The sequence below is a fragment of the Cupressus sempervirens genome, chromosome 6, assembly GCF_028749045.1.
Source record: "Cupressus sempervirens isolate cs-2001-9-10 chromosome 6, ASM2874904v1, whole genome shotgun sequence".
Classification (NCBI taxonomy): Eukaryota; Viridiplantae; Streptophyta; class Pinopsida; order Cupressales; family Cupressaceae; genus Cupressus; species Cupressus sempervirens.
In genome coordinates, this window is record NC_143123.1 from 412,199,551 (window position 1) to 412,207,135 (window position 7,585).

General features: G+C 33.2%; 1 pseudogene; it reads left to right on the plus strand.

Moving 5' to 3' along the window:
- LOC149552810 (large ribosomal subunit protein uL30y-like) overlaps positions 1-7,585 on the plus strand; it is a 75,374-nt pseudogene that overhangs the window by 67,504 nt on the left and 285 nt on the right.

Here is a 7,585-nt window from a genome sequence, read left to right on the forward strand (position 1 = left end):
TACTCACATAATCTATCTTTCCTGAGAAAACTTTCTTTGGAGGCATGTTTACTAGTGATGGAGAATACCAAAATTCTTTACTGTCTAATGGATTCAGATACTTACTTGGTTTTTTGGTACTCTTTCACTACAATTCTACAACATGCTTTGGATATTAGAAATTCTTTTTCACTTTAATCACACAAGGAAAAATTCTTCAATGGCTCTTAGCTCTCTGAAATTCTAAAATTTGTTTGCGTAGAGAAAAAATGGCAAAATCTTGCAATATATCTCTGGTTCTAGTTCGCACAGGGAGCTTTCAACTTTCATAAATTAATTATAAGGAGAAAAAAGGTGGCATTAGCTTCTAACTTTTAAAACACACTGTCAATTCTAAAAAATCTAACGATCTAGGAAATAAAATCGTGAATGACTCACTTTCAATTTGTCAGGTTGGTAGTCAACACAATCAAGTTTCTCCACATAATATTTTCCATCCACTATTGGCAACTTATTCTAGACCCATTGGTGTCTTTTGACACATGTCACACTCTCACTATGTCGCTATGCATAAACATCAAGCAACTCCTACATACAGCATAGTGACCATCATTGATGCATCTTTGATCTGATGATGTACATTTTATGAGTGTTTTATTACAATTGTGCTAGGTCCTTCTATTTTTCCTTTGGTCACCATGTCATGTGCACTAAAGTTCAAGAAAGTTCCTATAGTGACATGGCACCCACTGTCGATCTAGGAGAGATCTGATGACATCAATCAACATGAATCCTCTTTTGAGTGAAAATCCCAATGGCATGTGACACAATACTAACTTGACATGTTGGCATGGTTGTTTATAAAAATTAACCCTTTTGGTGCTACTTTTTGAAAATAGGTCCCACCATGTTTTTCCTTTCATGGGAGGTCACTATGTCGCAACTGGTGAAGTTCTTATAACTTCCAATGGCAACATAGTGACCACCATATTTTTTGAAGAAATTCAGCATCGTGAAGTAACACACATTCATTTCATGGTTCACTCTTTACTGCACTTGACACATATGACATTCCATAATGATGACAAGGCTTATTAATGACAGACAAAATTTACGGTGCCGTATTTACTTTTGGCCCCATCGTGTTTCTCTTTTTGTAGGAGGTTGCCATGTTGTGACCAATAAAAATCTTGAAATTCCCAGAGGTGACATAGCAACCACCATTGATCTTGAAAGATCTAATAGCATGGGCAATACACATTAAAATCATGCTTTTTTTATTGTGTCCCAATTGTAATACTTACTTGGTTGCTATGTCACATGAAGTAAAATAAAATGCAATTTTTCATAGCAACAAGATGACTACCGTAGATCTTTAAAATATTTAATGTTGAGGAACCTTTTAGGGAATAATGAAGCAAAAATGAAAATTCTTTAATAAGTCCCAAAAAAATACTTATTTCAAGAATGATTTGTCTGGCTCAATTTAAAAGGTGAAACATATGACCTAAAGGACTTGCTTAGGGAACAAATCTTGTTTGATTAGTGTTTTTCCTAGGGTTAACCAATTTTGATAAGAAAAAACCCTAATTTTTTCATAAAAGAAGGAAAATTCACAGAATGACATATTCAGAAAAACATGAGGCTAAAACTATGACCAAAAGTGGCTATGTCTGGGGACAATGAATATGCAAAAATCATATGAGGGCTCAGAATCCTTGGGAGAACCAGACCAAAAAATTGACACAAAATATTTCTTGATAAGTATGGAGAGGGCAAGAAAATTAGAAAAGAAATATACAAGAACCATACAAAAGACACCAAGGATTTATAGAATGTACAAAAACCCTAAACTACTTCTCATGGAAGAAGAAAGTATTTTAGCAAAAATACCTCTTCAAGAATTGTCCATGAACTGGTAGTTCAAGAATATTTCTTGATAGATCCTTTAGAGTATAAGAGTCCTCCCCCCATGTGGCTTCAATCAGATAGGGACCTAACCATATAGGACCAAATTTACCATGTTTTCCCTTATCTTCAACCCTGGCATTCCACATTAGGACTACATCTTCAATTTCAAACTTCTTCTTTACTATTTTTCTATCATAAAGTGTCTTGACTTGCAACTATAATTTCTAATTATTGAGAGATGTTTCTTTCCTAGTCTTAGTTAGCCATACTAACTCATCCAACCTCTCTCGCATGTCATCAATAATGTCCTCATCATACATTTGGATATAATTATATAGACCCACTAAATTATTTTGAGGCATCCTTTCCTAGATTCCATATACAATGTCAAAAGGTTCTACACCTATGGCTTGCTTCACAGTTACTCTGTTAGCCCATATTGCTAACTGTAATTTGGAATCCTAGGCCTTCTTGTTATCTTCTAGAGTCCTTTTAATGACTTTTAAAAAGCTTTTATTTGTGGATTCAGTTTGTCCATTTCCTTGGGGATGATAAGGGGAAGTTGCTAACCTTTTTATACCATATTTGTCACAGAATTTTATGAATTCCTTAGATCTAAAACACATTGCATTATCTATCACAATCTTCTAAGGGCATCCAAATCTTGAAATGATATTATTTAGAAGAAAATTATTCACAGGCTTAATAGTAGCATTCCTTGTTGGAATAGCTTGTACCCACTTTGTAAAATAGTTAGTAGCTACCGGAATCCATGAATAACCAGTGCTAGAATTAGGAGAGATTTCTCCTATCAAATGCATCCCCCATTGCTCTAATGGTGCTTGGACCTCAACTAGTTTTAACAGAGTATTTCCTGAGAATTTTAGTTTACCTGCAAATCTTTGGCAAGCATCACACTTTCTAATCAATACCTGAGAATCTTTGAAAAGGGAAGGCCACCAAAATCCAGCTCTCATCACTTTGTGGGTAGTAGTTTTGGCCATTTAATGTTCACCACAAACTCCAACATGAATTTAATTCAATATCTCTTTGGATTTGTCTTGATCAACACATTTTAATAGCACTCCCTGAAAGTTTCTCCACCATAAATTGTTCCTAACAATAATATATATGATGGCTCGTAATTTTATACTTCTCTTCTCATTTTCTATCAAATAGGAAGCCTCCATGTGTTGCAAATAAAATATGGCATTAGTATGCCATTCACAGTGAGCCATGTCACATAATTCTGATCTTAGGTCATCTGCTCCTACATTTATCTTATTAGCATCCAAGTTGGATTAAGCCATTAGGTTTGCTAGTCCTTGATCTCTCACCAATTTTTTGATTTGGATATCAATGTTAAATTCCTAGATCCTGTTGATTCATCTGTACCTTCTACCTGACACCTCCTGCTGAGAAAATATATCTTTTACAACTACACTAGGTACAAATGCAATGACAATGGTGCCTACCAAATAACATCTAAAGACTTTTACAACTTTTACCAAGCCATAAGCCTATTTCTCATTTATTTCATACTTCATTTTGGCAAGCTGTAAGGATTTGCTAAAGAATGCAATTGGTTGTTCATATCCCTCCTCATTCTTCTATAAAAAAATTGTAGCCACAGTAAGGAAGGATGCAAAAGAAAATATATGCATGGACTTTGTGTAATCTGGGGTCCTAAGGAGTGGAGCATTCTTTATAGCAGTTTTAATGTCCTAAAAGGCTTGTGAAGGTTCACCATCCCAATTAATAATAGCTACCTTCTTGATCATTTTGGAGATAGGTCTACTAATTTCTATAAAAAAATTGTAACAAAACTTCTCAAAAAATTGACTTGCCTAAAGAATGATTGTATTCCCTTCACATTCTTTCGCTTAGGAACCTTATCAATGGAAACCACTCTTTTAGGATCTATTTTCACACCATCCTTTGACACTAAATGTCCCAACAATTTTCCTTGTCACCCCAAATGTACACTTTTTTTGGATTCAAAGATACCCCATATTCCAAGGCTTTGATGAAAGTCTTCTCCAAATGTCTATAATGGTCCTCAGCCTTCTTGGAGTATGTTGTGAGGTCATCTTGGCATACTACCATAAATTTGTTAATATAATCATGGAAAGCTACGTCTATAGCACTTTGAAAAGTTGTCCCTACATTAATTAACCCAAAAGGCATCCTCACATATACATAGGCACCCCATGGAGTTGTAAAAGGTGTCTTAAATTGTTCATTTTCCTTCACAAGGACATGACTGTATCTTAAGAATCCATCCATCATGGACATCAATTCAAAACCAGTCACTTGTTGCAATATAGCTTCCATGTTTGGTAAAACATAATTGTCATTTAAGGAAGCAATATTCAAGTTTATGAAGTCTACACATAGCCTTATGTCCCCATTCTTCTTTCTGATAGGCAAAAAATTTGAAACCCAAGTAGAATGCCTAATTGGTTTGATTATCCCTGCATCCCTTAGCTTCATTAACTCTTCTTGCATTTTAGGGGATAAGGTAGGATTCAGTGGTTTCTGCTTCTGCCTAAAAGGTTTGACATTCTCTTTCAGTGGTATGACATGTTGGAATAGGTTTTCTGTATAGGCCTTAAGGTCCTCATAAGACCATGCAAAAACATGCCTATACTCCCTTAGCAGATCAATCAAAGGGTTTTTAATTTTAGCTACTAAATTTTGACCAATCTAAACCTTCTTTAGAGTCTCTGAGGTACCTAGGTTTATTTATTCTAGTTCTTGAGGCTTATGATCTCTACTTCCAAGTTTTACCTTTTCTTGGTTGTCAAACATGTTCTCTAAAACAACCAACCCTTTAGGTACTTTATTAGTCTTCAACTGTATGATCTCTTGACCGAAAATTGTTTCCTTATCATCTGTGGTTTCAATTAAATCACTACAATCTAATTCTTGACCATGATATTTCTCTTCATTCAACAAGAAATTTACAATATCTTTATCATCCTCAAAAACTTTCCAATGCTCTATATTGTCAAGTATTGAAGGCTGATTTTTAACCTCAATTTATAAAATTCCTACAAATGATACATCCTTGGGCTTAATAGCTACATTTTCCAATAGATCAGCCATCTTATTTTGACTTCTATCCCTCCAAGAAATACAAAATGCATCAAATAGTTCAATTTGATCCCACAAAACATTTCTATACTATTTCAACCTTTTGTTCTTAGAGGCATATGTTTCCTTTATTTGTGAAATAACCATTCAGAATCACCTATACATGAAACCTTTCGATTCCATGATGGGTTGCAACTCTCAATCCTAATAGAAGAGCCTCATATTTTGCTATATTGTTGATGCATGAAAAATTCAATGTAAATGAATATCTAAATGTATTCTTTTTAGGGGCAACAAAAACTACTCCTGCCCCTGAACCTTCTTTAGAGCTGGCACCATCAAAGTATATGGTCCACAATCTTGGGGAGTCCATGCAACATTCAACTTCATTTGCAATTACAATAGCGATTTTTTTAACTTCATGTGCAATTACATATTTAGAAAAACATGAGGCTAAAACCATGACCAACAGAAGCGACGTTGATCTATCAGGGACTAGTCATCATAATTGTGACTCTCTTGTGACAATTGTGGTGTCCAAGTGATGGCTAGTTGTTGGAACATGTCATCACAGTTGTGATGACTAGTCAAATAATTACGAATAAATGTTGCTTGTAATGCCTAGGCTGCTTCTTCTATCAGAGAGGCCTCAACCTCTCCAATCAATTATAGTTAAGTGATTTAGTTGTAGTTAATAAGAAGCCTTCCAATCAATTTGGATTACAGTCTAGTTTGAGAGAATATTGTCCACGTGAAGTGGAAAATGATGGAGTGTGACAATTATGTTTAGTGAGAACAAGACCTTTCCAAAATGAAGTGAAAATGTAATTGCCCTACTTTCACCCCTACTTGTTCAAATCAAAAAATTATATAAATCTCTTCATATAATTCAATCCTTAGGATGAATTCTCTCTAAAGGAAACTAAAAAAAATTAAGGAATTTGAAAAAAATAAAAATGTAAATGCAAATGCCTTTTTTTCCCTCACAAGCACACCAAAGTTCTTATTTATGCATTCAAAACCTAAAATAGTTAAAACTCTTTAACAAATATTTTATGGTAAGAAATGCTTTTTTTGTAGTAGTGTTTTACATAGAGAGACCAATGAGATTGTTTCACTTATCATATTTCTGAGAGTTAGTTGTCATTTTAAAGAAATACCCAACTCACATAAAGATCCATATCAACACATCTAGTGCATAATTGACAACTATAATTGTCTTTATTTTTCTAATTATATAATATATTGTGGTGATTTTCCATAGAAATTCTAAATTGCTTACTGCTTCTAGAAAATATTTTCCTATTTAATGTATAATTTTTCCAAATAATTTAATTTTTTTTGTTATTTCAGATATCAGTTCAGGAGAAGCAAAGCTTGTGCCTAAGCCAGTTCTCAAGAAGAGGAAAAGAAATGAAGAATGGGAGAATGAAAAGAAGTGGTAATTGGAAGTTGCAAAAGTAAAAAATGCTACAAACCGCAAAGTCATATTTAAGAAGGATAAGGATTATTCAAAGGAGTATACGAAACAGGTAATAAATTGCTTGATTTGTTAATGATGTGTCACCATTCTATCTAATGTTAAGTGTGTACGTTATCTTCTTTTTAGGAAGTTTTATATCAATTTATGAGTCACCAAGGAGTATGTGGATCCTTTAATAAATTATTGGGTTTTTTATCAATGTGTCATCATGTCATCTAGGGTTGAATAATGTACCTTAGTAAGTTTCTTGTGTACTTTATGTCCAAAATTAGGAATGAGAGGTTATCAGATTGAAGAGAGATGCAAAAATGAAAGGAGGCTTTTATGTCGAGTTAGAAGCTAAGCTATTGTCCATTATTTGTATTTGTGGGTAAGTAGCTAATTTGTAGTATTTATATACCTTATACTTTCTTGCTCTTTATATAGTGATGGATTTGGTAGACTATTAGCTCTCTAGTCTATTTTTCATAAAAAAGAGAAAACATTTTTTTTTCTAGATTTTATTATAATATATTTACATCTCTTCTATTTTAAATAAAGAGGAACACAAAATTATTAGTCTTCCCCAAAATTCTAATATACATTTTTAAGTATTTTTTTAAAAAAATTGAGTTTCTTATTTTTCTTATTGAGTATCAATAATATGCATCCAAAGACAAGAACAATTTTGCAACTTTTGCATTTAAGGCAGGTTGGTCATTTTTTAGCTTGACCCATCCCTTTTGGACTTTTTAATTCTAAAATAGTGGTTAGTGATCACTTTTGGATGTATATACAATATTCCAATGATATTGACTTGCTATGGTACTTCATTTTAGATCTTCAATGGCGTGTTTCTAAAAGTGAACATGTTGCATCAAGTTTAGCCATATGTGACCTTTGGGTATGTTCTTGATCAGTTATAAGCATTATGTAGATCATTTTTTTGTTAATTCATAGATTCTTGTGTCTATTATTATTTAATTCTCTTGCTTAATTCTTTCTAGATTTTCAAATTTAAAAATCATAAACTTGGTTTGCAACAAAGGTTATGGAAAGGTTGATAAGCAACGAATTGCTTTGACTGACAACTTTTTCATTGAAAAGGTACTTGTGTTGAATGATGCATTTTTCTAT